The following is an 18,984-nucleotide window of genomic DNA, read 5'->3' as shown; positions in this document are numbered from 1 at the left end:
CAATAATATATTATTATAATTTAGTAGATAATCTCAATGATTTTATAATAATACTATCCAGAATAATTTCAATAGTAATATATTATCCTTCCACGACATCAAAAATAGAAAAATATAAATATTCATGTATTCATTTCATTTGATATAAAGAAACTTTTAAGTCTTTTGAACGTATAATCTTAAAAAAATTTTGCTCTGGGAGGGGTCCAAACCCGAAAACCACCCCCGTAGCTACGCCACTGATTACAGTTAATATTATAATAAATTTTACTAATAAATGGTTTGACAATAAATACAATAACAAATTGCATTCAAGTATTTAACGCCACTATTTAGTTATAAATAATTTTAATTAAACATTTTATTATTCATCTTGCAATAGATGTAATAAATTTGATATCTTTTCTTCTCTTTTTAACGTGTTTTTAGGAAAGCTATTTTTTTCTTTTTCGAAAAACAGTCTTGAGTTAAATTTTTAATACAAGTATATTCTTGATATTATTACAAACTTCTATTATTTTAAAATATAATATACCAAGGTGGTGCGACAATATATAAAATCTTAAATGTTTCAACATATCATTCTGGTCCTTATTTTATAGGTAGATTTTTCATTTCTAATATGGCATTGCAGTGTAAATAACTTCAGGCTACAATATATTTGCATAATTATTTCTTCCAAAGAGTTTTAGTGTTTTTATTTTATCAATTTATCCAACATAATAAATTCTGATATTAGTTTACATCGTGAGTTTCATGGCTATTACTGCAAATTAACTACGTCTATTATTTGTGTTGCTATGTAATTTAAGATTATTACTAACGGCTAAGAGCATATAATTGCATATTTTAGATAAACAATAATGGTCAACTGTGTAGTCGTTTATATATCATTTAAAATGGAAGATAATCTTTTAGAAATTTAATATCTCACAATAATTTTCTAGATTACTTATCTAGCTTCCATCATGTCATCTAAGAGGAAGCTCTAACCACCATATAGTTTTATAATTTGGAGTGATCGTTTATACTCATACCTTCAAAAATTGTTGATTGGGTTTAGGTTAATAAATTTTTCCTTATTAGTCCACTCTATAAAATATTGTCTAAAATGATATCAGAGAGCTAAACTTGTTTGATAACCTTTTGTCAATGTAAGTTGCTAAGAATTATATTATTGCATTATGTTGTTTTTTATATGTCAGTTTATTTTGTATGCAAAATATAATAAATGACATAATATAAAAATCAAAATAATTGTTCAGAGTTAACAAATTTTAAAAAAGTATAATATATTAATATAAAACCCGGCCGAAGGCCTGGCAAAAGCGAGCCGAAGGTCCGCAAATTGGGGAGTATAAGGGGCTTCGCCCCCCATAGAATTTTTTTAGTTGAGCCCCCTGAGATTGTGAAGGCTAGCGACGCCCTTAAATCTACGACATATAATTAGTGTTGTTAAACTACCTAACTTTAGTCAACTATAAAACAGTGTAGCCATATTTTTAACCAAAAATATTAGAATCAATCTTCAAGTTGAGACTCAACTTAGAAGCTTAATTCAATTTTTTAGGTTACAAGCTTGACTAAGTCACAGTAGAGATGGTCAAAGTTAGGTAATTTAACAACACTACATATAATATTCCACAGTTTGTACTGTGCTTTAATTTTTATTATTTCATTTATGATTTAATTTTATCGATAGTTTTATCTTACTTTTATTAAGATAAATAAATTAAAATTACTAACTTTATAAAAATTTTATTTGATATATGATATTATTTAGTAATTTTATGGATCTATTATTAATAATTATAATTCATTTCACTTTGGTCTTAAGACTTATCTTTGGCTTACATTCCATTTCTTAAAAAATATTTTGGTTCACTTTATATATATATGCTTTTTTCCAAAAATGTATAAATAAAAAAATATCAACTTTTACTTTCTTTCTTTCAAATTATTGTTTAAGATATATGCATACATTTTTGGGAAGAAGTGGGGGGGGGGGGAGAACTAAGGGTGATATTTTTTATTAGCTTAAGATGATATTCACAAAAAGTGATAAATTTTTGAAGAAGGGGATTACCTCAACCCCCCCCCCCCTGACTACGCCTATGATATGATGAGAATAAATAATTACTATTCCATTTTTTTAGTATTAATAAACATGTTAATTCTCAAAATATCTCTCCATTTTAAGTTAGGTAATATCTTGTCCTGCTATTGAGATTTTTGGCCCGTTTTTATATGAGCTTCGACCGGGATTTTCATAGCGTAATAGCTAGAAACTATTTTATAGGATAGGAGGTTAATTTTAAAAAAAGCAACAGTAATTTTAAGGACACGTTAATAGTAATTATATAAAATTGATTTTTCTCATAAATTTGCCATTAGCTTGCATTTCATGGGAGATAATATAACCTAGTAAAAATAGTATTAAGTATTACCTATTAAGATTGTGAATAGTATTAATTAACATATCATAAAGATTACATTAATTTTTCTAGAATTTTTTCGAAAAATAAGATAAATAATGCTCTCTTTTCTTTTATTCATGCTTTGTCACTGATTCTCCTTAAATTTTGTTTATATATAATTCATTTTCTTCAGATTCTACTATATCTTCTCTAACTTTCTCTAATAAATATCATTATCCATAATTTTTGCGTTAAATAAAAATCAAAAGGAATAATAATAGTAATTAAAAACTTAAATTAAATGACTAATTTAAATTTCAAAATAGTACTATTAAATTAATTAGTTTAAAAAAAATTAAAAATTAACTTGTTGATAGTGTCTATTGAATGAATTATAATTTTAAAGAAACAGTTAATTTGTATATAAAATTTGGAAGGATAAATTAAAAATTGTAAAATTGAAGGGTTTAAATTGTAAGCAAATTATAGGACAATTATAAATAATTATTGTTATTTTAGAAATATATATACTAAAATCAAAAATATAATAATAAAAATAGAAAAGAAAGAAAAAGGAATTTTTATATAATTTTTTAGTTTTATTTTATATTTTTACGTTTTAGTTTTATTTATGTTACTGTATAATGATTTAGTTTAACTATATATATGTAAAAAAATTAATTTGGCTTCTTCGATTCGTGTTCATATTAATAACTTGTGTTCTAAGATATCTTTCTATTTTTTAACAAAGTTGATTAAGATTCAAATATTTTTTAAAAATTCTATTTTATACACAAGATCAGTACCCGTGATATTGCTCACTCTGACCTACTGTCAGTCATTCCATATTTAAAAATCATCTCAATGAATGAATCCCATATCCCAATAAGACATATATATCGATTATTAATAAATTTTCTGCTATATTTTTCTCAACATAGTCATCGGTCAATATTTAGCATATTGCAACATATTTCTTGTGGAACGCTTTGTAAATATATCATGTTAATTAAAATTAATATATCATTCTAATCAAACATTGGATTTTGCTATATATTTAGAATAAGGAAAAACAAAATAGTCTAAGAAAGCTCTTTGGAAAGAAGATTGCCATTGAAGCTTATGTTTAGAGCATTGTAGTTTGCTCAGTAATACGATGTATTTATATATTATATAAGTTAAATTAAGTATACATATCATTCAAGATAGCACACTGGCGAATAAGATATTAATATTCTCATTCGTTATATTTTGTATAAATTAATATTTTTATGCAAATTTCTTGGCACGCCAAAATGCATATTGAAGATTATATGAAAGCAATGCAATCAATAGCTGGATACGTAGTCTCAACTCTAAAGCTAATTAATTAAAACGTTGACTCGGAGTCTAAATTTGAGGAAGCGTAATCCATTCCCATTTTTACCTTTCTATAAATCTTAAAATTACATTTTTTTTCTAGATATCTAGATAAGGCCATATATTTTTAAAGAAATATTACATCTTTTCCCAAAAAAGATATTTAAATTATATACTAAAGAAATGATTAATTTAAATATATAAAATAGATTTCTTTAAATTTCCCAAATATAAAATAAATATATTATTACAATTCACTATTGAATTATTTCAACCCAAAAATTCAGAATAAGAGGTCACTTATCTTAAAAATGGGCATCCAACGCATCAATGCTAATCTAGATTTTCTATTAATTAAAAATGTGTGCATATATTGAAGCCTGCCATTGAAAGGCTTTTGAACTAAAAAGTGAAGGGGATTTTAAACAAATATGTTTCAATGACGTTAATTATCCAATAACATTGAATACAGTCATAGGCCCCGATTTCATAGGTGCGATGGGACTCTCTCTATCATTAACACCCATAATAGCGGAAATAATTAAATATATATTACTTAGATATTTTTTAGACATTGAAATATGCAGAGGTCAATTTTATAATGAAACCTCTTACTTTAGTCTAAGGATATTTTGTTCATAGACGCGTCTTCATAGTGAAAAATATAGAGCAAAATATAAACATCTTTCAGGCCATACATAAAATTTAGTAGTAGAAGAATAAGATTCATTTATTAATATTGAAAAATTTGCCATTTTTTAGTATTAATAAAAGATTAAAGTAAGAAATAAATTATTTCGATTTGTTTAAACTTTAAAGTATATGTAAAATTTATTAAAATGCTATTAACAATTCCCGAAATTGCTTGTTCTACAGACCTTTCAAGACTATCACGTCTTAAATCTTATATACGTTCTACGTAGAAATAGCAACGACTAAATCATATCGCAATTTTAAATGGCATACCTCGTCTGCTAGACTAAATTACTTACAAATTAATTTTTGTGAACAATTAAATCATATGTTATTCATATAATATTTTAAATGAACTCATATGGGTTGAAATTCGTTTTTGTAATAATATTAATTATAACATTACTTTATTGTAGTCTTCTTCTTTACCATGCTAATCCCAAAAATAGTTGGTGTCCTATCCTTCCGTATAGCTAGATTTTGAGCCATATCAACGACGATTTTTTTATTCAACAAGTCCTTGCAGTTAAGAGAAATCCAGTGGTCGCTTGCCTCTAATTTATTTGCCCATAACTTCAAGATCGAGAACTTACCAATTCCAGTTAGTTGAGTCAGTCCTTAATACATGTCCATACCATCTTTCTCTACTCTCCTTTAACTTTCCCATCTTCTTTTATAAGCTATCACTGGTTATACGATCCAGCTTGATGTAACCTAAGCTCCATCTGATCATATGCATTTCGGTTACATCCAACATCTTTTTCTAAGCGGCATGTAATGCCCAGGTTTAACACTTTACGGCAAGACAGATCTGATGATATTTCAAAACCTTATCTTTAAGCCACATTGACATTTTTTTGTCACATACACTCCTGATATGCATCTCCATTTCATCCAACCCTTCTGTATCCTAGCGGGCTTGATGTGTTGTGAGCCCAAGATAGCTAAACTTTTCAGCTTTCGGGCATGAAGTAACTTGCATAGTCCCTTGACACCGACTATTAACATTTGTTGCCAGATACGCTGTTTTAGACGAATTCATGCGAAGTCCATATTTTCCCAACCTAACTGCCCGAACACCGTCCGCTGAGCTGCTAACAATTCAGCTTCCACGCTTATCACGATGGCATCTGCATATAACATTGACCATGGAGCGAGCCTGCAAAATCCTTTGTCATAGTATCGAGGATGAGTACGAAGAAAAGGGGGCTTTGATGAAGCCCTACATCTATGGGTAATGGCCTTATCTGAATCCTTGTACATACATCTAATGAGTTTTACATAACCCTCCGGGATTCCTCTTTTGCTCAAACACCACCATAACAGATTTCTGGGTATGGTATCGTATGTCTTTTCAGAGTCAATAAACACCATGTGCAGCTCCTTCCTCATCTCCCCATATTTTTCCATCAGTATATGAATGACAAAAATTGGATCCATAGTTGAACAGCCTTGTATAAAACTGAATTGATTACCGGATACCTGCACTTCATCTCGTAATCTCCTGACAACAATTTTTTTATAAAATCTTCAACGTATGGCTACGAACTTTATGTCAATTCATTAGAGAAAATAAACCTAATATAACTATAATATATAATTCGAGAATTCTTGTGGATAACCCTGTCCTTCAATGCTCACATGTCCATTAAAATTCTATCCCAGTAACATCTTCCTTCATAATTATTTGCACAACAGTCTCCAGCTCTGTTTTAAAAAACTCTTTTCTCCATTTCCGAGTGGATTTTCATCATCAGCGAGTTTGATCCACATTAGACGATGTGAGTATTTTTTAACTCGAGCCATTTGTCTTCCAGTTTTTATTCAAGATAATACACTTTATTCCTTTTTATCACCATCCTATTGTAGTATAATCTATACCCTTGTCCGAGCTTTCATTGGCTCCAGACCATTTTGTCTCTTAAAAGCATACGACATCAAACCTTCTTTTTTTTATTTTGTTCAACAATTTGATACTCTTGCCCGTCAACATTCCCACATTCCAACTAATCACCCATATTTTTTACATTTTCCCGCATCTAACTTCTTTGACCGCCTTCATTGTGAGTCATGCAGTAGCTCTAAATATTTATTTATCGCTTTGCACGGGCAAATGCACCGCGAGTTTTTTAAGAGGAGCGCCCTAGCTTTATTGTCTGAAAAGTATTCTAAGGACTTGTCATTTTTGGCGGTGAGGATTTTGACTCTAGAGGCAAATCCTCTTTTCCCAACTGGACTTAGAACCGGCTATGGCGGAGTTATTTTTGTTAATTGTAGTATTATATGATTTATAATACTATGATTTTATATAATGTTTAATAGTATTCGAATTATAATATTAAAATTTGCTTTATAGCCGCAAAATACATTTAATACACTTTTTGTTTTTGATTATCATAATTTAATATATATATTACGTTTCATTTATATATAATATAACTGAAAAACGTTGCATATAAAATTCTTGTAAAACCTTTAGTTAAAAGATTAATAAAAAGACTTTTTTCAATAATATTTCTTATCCGAACCCTCGCATGCCAAGTGTGGATCTTTGTCAATATTAATACAATACACCTAATACCGCTTCGCGCTTCTGATCACCAAAATCTACAGTTTTGAATGCTGAATATACGAATAAATTAGCACACTAAATTCGTTACTAATATAGTCGAGTTAGGACTAGGTATTAATAAAGGAGAAGCAAATGAACTTGATTTATATGAGATAAGGAATATTTTTATATGAAATAAGAACGAAACATATTTTACTTTAAAAAGATTAACATTTATCATTTATCATTTACTTCAAAAAATAAAATACATTAAATATTGTTTAGCCATTTATATTATAAAAAACTTTAAGGGTAATAAATAATAATATTTTCTTTGCAAAATTTAAATTACAAGCTTTTTTAAGCTAATTTAATTATCTATATTATAATTTTCCGATGTCCTCACTACGTCATCGTGACGTCATGTCATCGCTACGTCATGTCATCGTGACTTCATGTCATCGTGACGTCATGTCATCGCTACGTCATGTCATCGGTACGTATTTATTTTTATTTTTATTTGTTGATTTTATTTTATTTTATTCATACAGATGAATGGAATTGATGGTGTACACATACCTAACATGGATGAATTGATAAAAACAATATTCCCTCAAATTTGTAAATATGAATGAAACTTTTTATTTCACTTAATCCTTTCTTTATTTTTTAGATTACCTTATCAATTTTCATCTCATATTATCAATTACACATTAATGAAATCTTTTTATACTCATATTTTTCTTTCATAACCAATAATAAAGAAGATAACCAAGTATATTCAAATATTTAAATATTCTTATCCTAACCTATTTATAATCTCCAATCTTTATAAATAACTCTTTCTTTATTTTTTTTACCCTCCCTTAATGAATTTATTTATCACTAAATTTTATTATCTCATTCTTTTCTTTCTATCTCTATTATCTATTAACCACTATTTCTCAAAACTTTAGCAATTCCTTTAATTTAATTTTTATGATTTTTATAAATAATAATTTATACCTTCTTTCCTCCCCCCCCCCTTTTTTTAATCTTATTTTTTAATTACCTTACAATTAATTAACCTTAATCTTAATAACATTACATTCATCATGTTATTTTTTAACTTTTAGAATATCATAATAGGCTTGATAAGTCCCCCATAATTTTTTTGATGATAGCCCTCCAACTTCTAGAAATATGCATCTAATATTGACCCATCTACCGGTTTTACATTATTTTAATGTTTGTTTAATTTCAACAATAGTTTATTTATATTTTTGCCTGATTTCTTTATTTGTCTAGGCTAACTCTAATCCCTCACATTGCTACAAAACATGATGAATCTATTATTCAAGATAAGAAAAGAAAATAATGATGAATAAACAAACGCCTTACCCGTTCTAGAGTTACTGGTAGACAAAATAATAAAGAATTACGCTTGAAATGAACTCATCTGGAGGTTTGTTTTTTTTTATCTTATGTTTTATATCTATGTTTATTTTATTTTCACCCAGTTCTCCAAATGATATTTCTATCACCACTACCACAATCCCTATGCCACCTCCGCCTATTTTTTAACAAATATAAACATTTAATTCATTCACTTCACTAGGAGTTAATATAAATATTACTTTATACGATTCTCTGAGAAACTTTCATGAATATTTAGAGGAATGTTCAAACTTGAATGTAAGTACGGCCAATTTCATCCCCTTTAATAATGGAAAAATATGCAGTATTTCTGTCGTGGGCTTTATAACAATACTACGACCGTTTTATGGTTGAGTTAACATTGTCGTTCATGATTCTATTTTAGAAGGTGATACCAATTCCGACATTGACAGAAATATCGTTTTGCGTGTTTAAACTTGAATGTACAGTACAGCCAATTTCATCACTTTATTAATGGAAAAATATGCAGTTGTTCTGTCGTGGCCTTTATAACAATACTTAGGACCGTTTTATGGTTTAGTTAACATTGTCGTTCATGATTCTATTGAGGGGGATATCAATGCTGACATTGACAAAAATATCGTTTTGCATTCATAGGCATATCATCTTTATCAGGACGTATTGTGTTTTGTTCACTGCTTTGGTAATCCGTCATTACTTTCGTCTACAACCCTAAATGATATAAAATTATAAATTAATTATTTCCTCTCCAGACGACTGCCCAGATTTATTTTGTCACTTTTTCCATCAAAGATTAAAATGTCAACAAGGATTTGCTCTTAATTTTATCAAATACATAATAAATAATCCTCATTATTTTTTTAAAAAATTATCCTAAATTTATATGTCAATAAAAAAAAATATCTTAAAAAATGTATAAATAATTTGCATATAAGTTTTATTAGTGTTTAATGGCATTTTTGTAATTTAAATAGACAGCATTTTTTTTGATAAATAATTTCAGAAATGCAAGACATACATTAAATTTATCTGAAAAACAACAATAACCTTATATAATAAACAACATTTTTTTAGATATAATTTTAATTGATCATATTACAAAAAAGTATAAGAGTCGGTTATTTTTATTTTATTTGTCATGATTCTCTAATAAGTGGTTGCCCAGGCCTTCCCCCCTTAATACGGAATATACATGTTTTTTTCCATATTAGACTAATTGGTAAATCAGATATTTCCCGTTCATGTGATGATATTAAAAATTTAACTATCTCCGAGGCGGGAAAAAATTTTCAAAATTACAATGGGTAGAACTGGGCTTGGAACCTCAAAATTAATATTAGCTTGCACCTGACTTGGGAATATCTTTTACAAATTATTAAGGGTTGAGCTGGGCTTGATAAACTTTTTTAAAATTATAAGATCTTGGATGCTTCCTAATATTGTGAGCTTGATCCTGGCATGACATCTTTCGTAAAAAATGAATAAAAATCTCATTCCCCGTCATTTTTGACGGGCTTTCTACTAGTAATTAATTAAAATTTGATTTTTTTTCAATTAACATATCCTTAAAAATAATTTTAGCCCCATATACATTTTTAAGCCGCGGCCTCTGACTACAGTTAACTTCAATGCTTATTTTTAAATGAATCGTCAATCTAAGTTAGTACTTCAGTCATTGTCTGCACCTCTCTTAGAGTTAATAAGCACAGTTATTATTTGAAACATAGAACCAATTATTTTTTGCCGTATTTTATATAATTCGGAATATCTAATTTAGAACATCTTTGGTTCAGCCCCCTCAAATTAAAAGGACTAGAGACACCATTGCCTTTAGCCTTTCTCCGTCAATTTAAATCTTATTATGCACTGCTAGCTTAACACTGTTTTTTTGATACCTAGAAGTGTGAATCCAGACTTGTAGCTAAATCAGAAATTATAAGGCAAACAATTTATCTGAGAGCTTTGTTTCCATATTTTCCCTAGATCCTCTAGAACTAATATATTTTTTGAAAGTTTTTATAATCAAATTTTATAAATAATTATCTATAATAAATCTGCACACTTCGTAATCTAATTGTGATTTGAAAGTAATAATGAACGAGATTAAATAAATTTTATATTGATTTCTCGGTACCACCTACCCTCAAAATAAGGACCCAATAGTTTTCCCTAGATTTATAAAAATTGTCTCAAGGAAACGGGAAAATACTCTACAAGACGGTGACGAAGCACATTTTTATTCACCATCCATAATACTCCGCATATAATATTCAAATTGGCACCTGCCTCATATATACTTAAGTTTGTTTCACAAGGTTCATTCAAGATCCCATGAAAGAGTGGCTAGTTCCTAACCTAGCATGATGCTGAGCCGTTGCTGAAAGGAATCTGCTAAATATTATTTTCAATTGTCTTCCAACCATTTACTCCTACTTATTATAGCTATTACTCTTACTTCCTTTGCCTTTGTCCCTCACCCCTTGTCTTCCAATGATCTAGGACATCACACTACTATTAGGACCAAATACAAATAAGGATTTTTATTCAACAGAGAATAGCAATGAATATATTCATCTATATTAGTTTTATACACTCCAACATTCATGAATAGAGAGATATTTAATTTAATTCATTTACTTATATATTAATTTTTTATAAATTTATAATCTATTTTTAATTAATACTGATTTTTGTTTAAAGTTTTGTTCAGTTTTGTTTTGTATTCATAATTTATGTTAAATATCATTTTATTGTAATATAATTTAATGTAAATCTTAAAACTAAGTGAAAACATTTTACAATAAAATAGACTTGTATTTTAATATAATTTTTCTTTTAAAAATTACCATATATCATAAGCAAAATGATATAATATTGTAAATATTATTTGATTAATATTTTTATTAGGGCTTCATTATTATAATTTCGAAAAGCAGAGCAGAGAAAAAGATAATGGGTGCAACAAAAATGAGAATGCTCATATAAATGCTGGGTACTAAGAAGGAGCATAGGAGATATAAAGTTATTAGGGAAAGTTTATGAACACTCTAACTAAAGCTAAGATCAAGTGAAGCAAGGTATATTGTGGTCATTTAAATAGCAGAGAGACAGGATTTATTGGAAAAGAAATAGTCACACAATAAATTCGAAATAATAGTAGGAAAAAGGGCCCAGTTAAAAATAAAAGGATGTGGAAGACTTATGAGCTTAAGTCTAAGGAGGACGTGGTGAATGACAAAGTGTGGAGGATTAGAATTAAAGGTGTCGAAAGAAATGTAATCATTCATATGAATTATATTATTATTATATACAGTGTTCTTACAAGTAGGGGAGATTGGAATCTCCTTTTAAAATTAAATATACTAGAAGGTTTAAATTTTATTCTAACTTAGCTTTTATTAGTAGGCATCTATAAACAAGAAATCTTTTGAAATAAAATTTTGAGGTAAAATTCAAAAGATTTTTACATGACAAAATTTTAATTTTTACTTAGTGTCAAGCAGTTATAAATAAATTACATTTTTTAGCAAAGTTTTAACCCTCTTTTATAATTTGATAATTTGTTTTATGAGTATTTATTTTGTCTATATATTATTTCAATCATGATTAGTCAATTTAGAGCTAGCGGGGCCTACTAAAACATACACCTCAATTATGGCAGTGTGTATGATTGGTATTTAGGATTTATGCTAAGAAATCATAATCTCTTCTTAAGCTCCTTATTTAAATATGTCCAAAATGTTTATTACCTAAATTAACCAAAATTAAGTTTCAATTTTAACCTAAAAGTATTATAGAATTTTGAACAATAAAATTATTCAAATGCATTTCATTCATTATAGCCTAGAAAAACTAATTATTTAGGAAGCCCCCTGGTAGTTTACCTAACCCCGCTATTGGGGTTTGTTGGGCAATATTTCAACTTTTACAAAAGATAAATTTCACAAATATGATTATATTTTTAAAAATATTTATAAGGCACCTTTATAGTGTATAGTTATAGATATCGATTCATATATTGTTCTTTATAATATCTAAAAAAAATACAGGCCCCCGTCTCCCCTATATATTATATTATATAATATAATATAATATTTGTTTTTTTATTATTTCCTTCGCGTTAGTATATAGTTTTTACAAATATATAATATATTTATAGTATATCGTATTATTTTATAATTAAAAATAAAATTTCTCCATTTTCCACCTGAATTTTCTAAAATTTTGCCCAACTTTGAATTATTGTTTTCTTGCAAACTGGGTATGACTACTAGGATTCGTGTACATAAGATGGCTACCTATATGAAATCAACCGGATACTTATGGCTACATTTCTGGTATATTAAATGAAGCATCTGATTGATTTAAATAAATGGTATGGGCAATGATCTTATGTTAGCAAAAGCTAGATTGTTTTATTTTATCATAATAGGTGCCGACTAATTCTTGATTCTTCTTAGAATTCCTGCATAGGAGATAGCTAAAGAAATATTTTATTAAATTTTCTTGGGGTTTACCAAGTGGGGGTTCCCGAAGATTATGTTTTTAGGATTTCTCCCGAGAGAAATCCTTTAAACCCAATATTTTATTTCTTAAGCTTCTTATTCTATAATATATCCTTGAATACTTTATTATCATTGAAAATTTTTATTAAACTTAAAGTGTTTGATATATTTTTTTTAAAAACCATCAAATATTTTTTTAAATTTCTACAAAAACGCCCACTTTTATTTATATTGGAATTGGAATATCGGGAGAATGAACGGGAATTTTTTTTAAAATAAAACATGATTCTAATTATTAAAACAGATAAATTATTTCTATTCCATAAATTAATTGCACATAATTAGCTTAACTTTTCATCATAACGCAAAGAAGCATAAAATTTTTTTGAAATGTGGATCTTTTATTATATAAAAGAAATTTCCTTTAACCACTCCCCCCCCCCCCCTTCCCCTGAAACTTTTTTTTTCTTTTTATGTAAAAATTTTTAATCAATTTTATTCATTTTTATTCATTTCCATGATCAATCCCACAAATGGTGGAAAAGAAAGTGCAAATTTTATTATGGAATATTTTAAAGCCAAATGGAAAGTTTTTTTTTTAAAAAAAAAATTTCATTTAAATTTTAGCAAAAGTTTCGTATTACATAATTTAAAAAAATAGAAGAGGCGAAACACCATAGAGTAACAATTTATTTTATCAAAAAAGTATATTTCAAAAATAAAAATTCTCTTTTTTGTAATTTAAAATCAATGGATTCCCCATCCCTTCTGTTTTTTTCTTCTTCTTGCCTCCTATAAATTTAATCAGATTTTCAATTAAAAAAATTAATAATTTAAAAGTCAGACCTCTCTAATTTGACATAGATATAAACAAAATTATAAACATTTAGTCTAGAGGTAGACGGTTACTCCCCTCCTCCTTCTCGGGAAGAAGTTTTTTTTAAATAAATGACAAATTTATGAACTGATAAGACAAAATATATGTTGGTCAAGTTTTAAAAAATTATATAATATTTAAAGAAAATGTTGATAGGAAAAAATGCTAGATTTAAAATCAAAGGAGGAATGTATTTTTTTTTTTTGAAAAGTAAAAGTGAGTAAATCAACGTAGTCTTATTTATTACCAAAATTTCTATATATTTTTAAAAAAGGGAGTAATATGATCTTAATTAAAAAAATACATTTTTTTATTAAATAAATATGGATTTCAAATTTTTCAAATTAATAATTTTCATAAAAAATTATGAAATTTTAGATTAATTCCAATAAGGATATTGTTCTCAATTTCTAAATTTTATAAATATTCCCTAAAACAATATATATATACACAATCTTAATTTTCATGATGGAAAATAAGCTAGAGTGTACTAAATTTATAAAAAAAATTAGGAGAAGAAATTCAAATTTTTGTGAAGAAATTTTTATTATGATTTTTTTTTCCTTTTCTTTATTTATAACTTATAAATACTATGACTAAATGGCTAGTAAGTCGAAACCCTTTTTAAGCAAAATCGCATTTTTTTTTATTGTCAACCAAAATGGGACTCCTAAATTCAATTATAAGATTAGGATAGATTCGGAAAATTTGGGATAAAATGAGCCTGGGGTTTAGCAAGTCTTCACTTTTTTGTATGGTATTCAACTCGAAAGGTAATTTATTTTTTACCAAACAATTAAATTGCCAGTTATCCCGTACAAATACATTTTAGCGTTCCTGTCAATTTTTTATCTTCCGGTCCAAGTTTTAGAACTATCCAAAACATGTTCCTGAACAAATATCTTTATTTCAATTCTACCATTAGAATATTCTCTAAAATTTTTATTTATGTAGTGATAATATAAATAGAGGTAGAAAAAAAACCTGGTGACACTAGCTTGGTTTCAGAGTTAGATATTTTTCAACAAGATAAATTAAGAAGGTATTTAGACTAAATACAGATACACTCTTAAAAAATTAAAGATACATTAAAGATTTTTTTATTATAATCATGTAAGGTGCATGGTATCAAAATTGTAAATATATTATTAAAATTGGGCATAAAACGAATTATCTGTTATTCGATATTCGATTGATTGATTTGATTCGATTCTTTTCATATTTTATGAATACGAATAGCTCGAATATGAATCATGAGAAAAAGTATAAAAGTATTTGTCAAATATTAAATTTTTTATTATTTGAATTCGGAATTATTCGTATTATTAGAAATTATTCGTATTATTCGAAATTATTCGTGTTATTAAAAATTTTCGTATTATTCGAAATTATTGGAAATTATTTATAATGGAATTATTTGAACAATTATGCCTCATATAACATAAAGACGACAACTTTATTAGAAAAATTTAAGGAAATATTATAATGAATACAAAGTGAAATGTAAAAGTAATACTCATCTGGTAAAACAATCGTCCATTTAAACATGGATAAAATATTCGACAAAATATGATCGCATCAATATGTGAGGTTGAAACATATCTTAATAAATTAAGAATCGCTTCTAGTAAGATCCCATGAGAATGGCGAAGACTGCATGAGGATCATTTTCCCGTGTAGTCGAAAATGGCAATTGATATATTGGCCAGTCAGGGATCTCCGGCTTCATCTGAGCGATTATTCTCAATAGGGACAAATATGATAATGAAGAATAGAATGTATTTGAAGGAAGAAACCATTAGAAAGACTTTATATACTTGAAAAACTGGTTATTGTCAAACTCGTATCTAGCTAGCATAATTATATTTTTTCTGTATTATTTTATAAAATGAGATGATTGTGCATTTTTAAAAAATTTTGATAAAGTTTTAGAATATTAGATGGAAGAAATAAGGTATAGAAAAGAATTTATTATTTTTATAAGCAATTCTAATTCTAAAAATCGGGTGTTTTTGGCCAATTATTCAGATAACGTTATGAAATCATGGGTTCTATTTCGTTTGTTATTTTCTGTAAATTTTGATATGCTGTAGAATCCTTAAAAGTGTCATTTTAAAATATCCATATCTGTTAATAATTTTTTTTGAATTTATTTTATTCAGTTGACTTTATATATAAAATATATAATATAATTGATTTCATCAGTGAAATATCCCCGTTTATCAACAAATTTTTAGTCATGCTAAAAATATTTTCATTGGAGCATGGATGGTAGTGTTGAACCCTTGACAGATGCACTACATTAATTTTTATAATAAATTCAATCATTTTCACTATGTTTTTAGTTTTTGTCAGAATTCGAAAAAATAGCTTAAGTAAATTATGTTCTTTCAAAGAGCCACCGAATTATTCCAAATCAGAAAGAAAGATAAAATGGGGAATCTAAATCAAAATTAGTATATAAATTTAAAAAAAGAAATTTTAATAAGGCGATTGTTTGATGGGTGTTGTTTTATTTTTAATTGTATTCAAATATGTGTAGAATACCTACCCTACATATTTCAGCATGTAATAAAATTTAGAAGATATTATAAAATATTGTAAAATTTATGAAATTGATATAAATTAATATTCAAAGATTCATCATAAAATTGTCTGAAATAATTTATACGATAGGTATTCTACACATATTGGAATACATATTAGTTAAAATTAGATTTTTAAATTTAAAAGAAACGCACTCATTAAATGATTTTAAGTGTAAAAAATAACAAAAAATAAAACAACACACATCAAACATTCGCGTTACTGAAATCATAAATCCTTTTCACCTTTATTCTGATGACAATAGCATCTTTACAATTATCTAATTACCTTCATTTTACGATCTTATTATTCCTCTTCTCGTATTATACATTCCTGAGTCAAGCTACGCATCGACGAGCTGCTAAATGCTTCTAATCCTCTCCAACCATGGAAGGAATAGGATGGTGTTTTATATATTTCCGCATAATTTTTGTATTAAAATATATAAATGATACACTATATACAATTTAATAATATTTAAAATATCGATTTTTATTATCAAAAAATCCCATTTCGGACTTTGCTTTCTTTCTTTTTTCAAAAAGAAACATCTATAAAACCATTTTTAAATGATAAATGTTATCGTTTATCCTGATATAACCGCAAATTGAAAAAAAAATATATATACACTAAAAAATATATTATATATATATTATATATACTATTTTTTTTATTTTAACTGAAAATAAAATAAAATATTTTTGGTCACTGAAAAAAATATATAAGTCGAAAACAAATACATTAAAAATTCTACTTAAGTATCACACACAATTACAAAAAATGATAAGAATGATATTTTCGAGAATTGGTCCCCTCCTTCCATTTTAAAGAGTACAATGTTTATGTTGCAGAAAATTAATATAAATATTTTTTTAGACAAATTCGGTATAAATTATTTCGCCCCCTTACATGTTTTTTTCTAGAATCTAGATAAAAAAAAAATATATTAAAAAAAGGTTGAAGATTTTTAAATCAATGTGCCCAAAAGGAAACCTTTCTAAGCGAACTCAGTATATTTTATCAGCATGCTCCATGATGCTTCAAATTCAGATCTCCTTTTTTTAAAGAGGTAAAAAATAATCAATAATTCGTTTAAAAAGTAAAACTAGTTTAGAAGATTGACCTATTAAAATCATAATTAATGGCATTATAAAAACAAATTGTTAAAGTGTTATTTTGTTCTTTATTTATCATTGACAATCAATCACTTAATAATATCACTTCAAACATATTCCATTAAAAAATGAAAATGTCTTTTATTCTCATTTGAGGCAATTCGAATATACGGTAAATTTTAAAATAGATGGATTTTGTTTTTTTAGACTATTAAAATCTTTTCTAAATGGAGAAGATATTTTAGAACTTTCAGAGATTTAAAAATTTTAATGAAATAGTATTTAAATTTTCGAAAATTTTAAAATTTCACAGAATTATTTTGCAAAAATTTTTATTTTTATATTTAAATAAAGCTTATTTATTTTTTTTTCAAAAAAATTTCAAAAGTGGCAAATCGAATTTTTTGATGTTTTGGACACAACCTTAAAGTCTATTCTTATATTTATAGACATTCGCATTTTTACAAAACATTTAAGAAAATTTCTCCAAACAAATTATTAAATACGACCAGCTGACCTAAGGTAAAAATAGAGCTTATTATTTATTTAGGCAGGTGGCTTTATTTTTTTTGCCAAAATAAACAAATCTTAATTAATAGACCATAATAAAAATATTCGTTTATATTTCATCTTGTCTGCCAATATAATATTGATTTTTTAAAACTAGATTCTTAAATTTGACATTATTTCGGGGGTTTGAAGGGTCAAAAAGAAATTTAACCAATAAAACAAACTCTCTAAAAATGAATCATGCAAGATTTTGAACAATATATGATATAAAATGCTTGCACTTTTTTCCTATAAATGTTAATCCGGTTCCTATAAATTTTAAGAAGGATTCCAAGTTCCAGTTCCTAGATTTGTCTACTATACCAAGGGTGTCAACTTCTAATTCCGGTTCTAAATTTCAAACTTAAGAAAGGTTTTTACAATTATTTATCTTATTATTATGGCAGATACGATTGTTTTTATTTTTACTAAGTATGATGAAAATTAAATTATTGGATAAAAACTACATCTATAAAGTACACTTCGTCCGAGCAAATAATTTAAAAAACTGTCTGTTTTAAAAGAAAGTAAAGACCTATGAGTCATCAATTGAGTGGTCACTCTATAAATACTAAACTATTATGAAATATCTTGATATATAGATTTTTTTAAAAAAATATTTTCTTATATTTTATAGATTATAAATTTTTTTTTTGTTAAAAAAAGAAAAGGATAATAAAAAATATATAGTATATTTTTAAATTTTTTAAGGAGCAATGACCCAAAGAATATTTTATCCTTTCGTCAAATCAATTAAAACCACTAGGAAAGTACGAAGTTCGGTAAAATATCCGTGATTGTCACAACTCTTTAGAAGTTCAGTTATAGACGATTTCGTGATTGATTTACACGGTCTGTGAATCAATTCGATTGGTCATTTTGCGCCAGGTCTATATAATATAATAATATAATAGAAAACTCATGTGTGTACTTT

The 18,984-nt window shown here is 26.7% G+C and overlaps 1 protein-coding gene across 1 annotated transcript in view; it reads right to left on the bottom strand.

Moving 5' to 3' along the window:
• Positions 1–18,984, bottom strand: part of LOC135930990 (cullin-2-like) — a 114,493-nt gene that overhangs the window by 25,561 nt on the left and 69,948 nt on the right. The window lies entirely within an intron of this gene.

This window comes from Gordionus sp. m RMFG-2023, chromosome 1, assembly GCF_954871325.1.
Source record: "Gordionus sp. m RMFG-2023 chromosome 1, tfGorSpeb1-WG-v2, whole genome shotgun sequence".
Classification (NCBI taxonomy): domain Eukaryota; kingdom Metazoa; phylum Nematomorpha; class Gordioida; order Chordodea; family Parachordodidae; genus Gordionus; species Gordionus sp. m RMFG-2023.
Note: the sequence above shows the minus strand (reverse complement) of the source record. Positions and strands in the feature narration are given on the sequence as shown.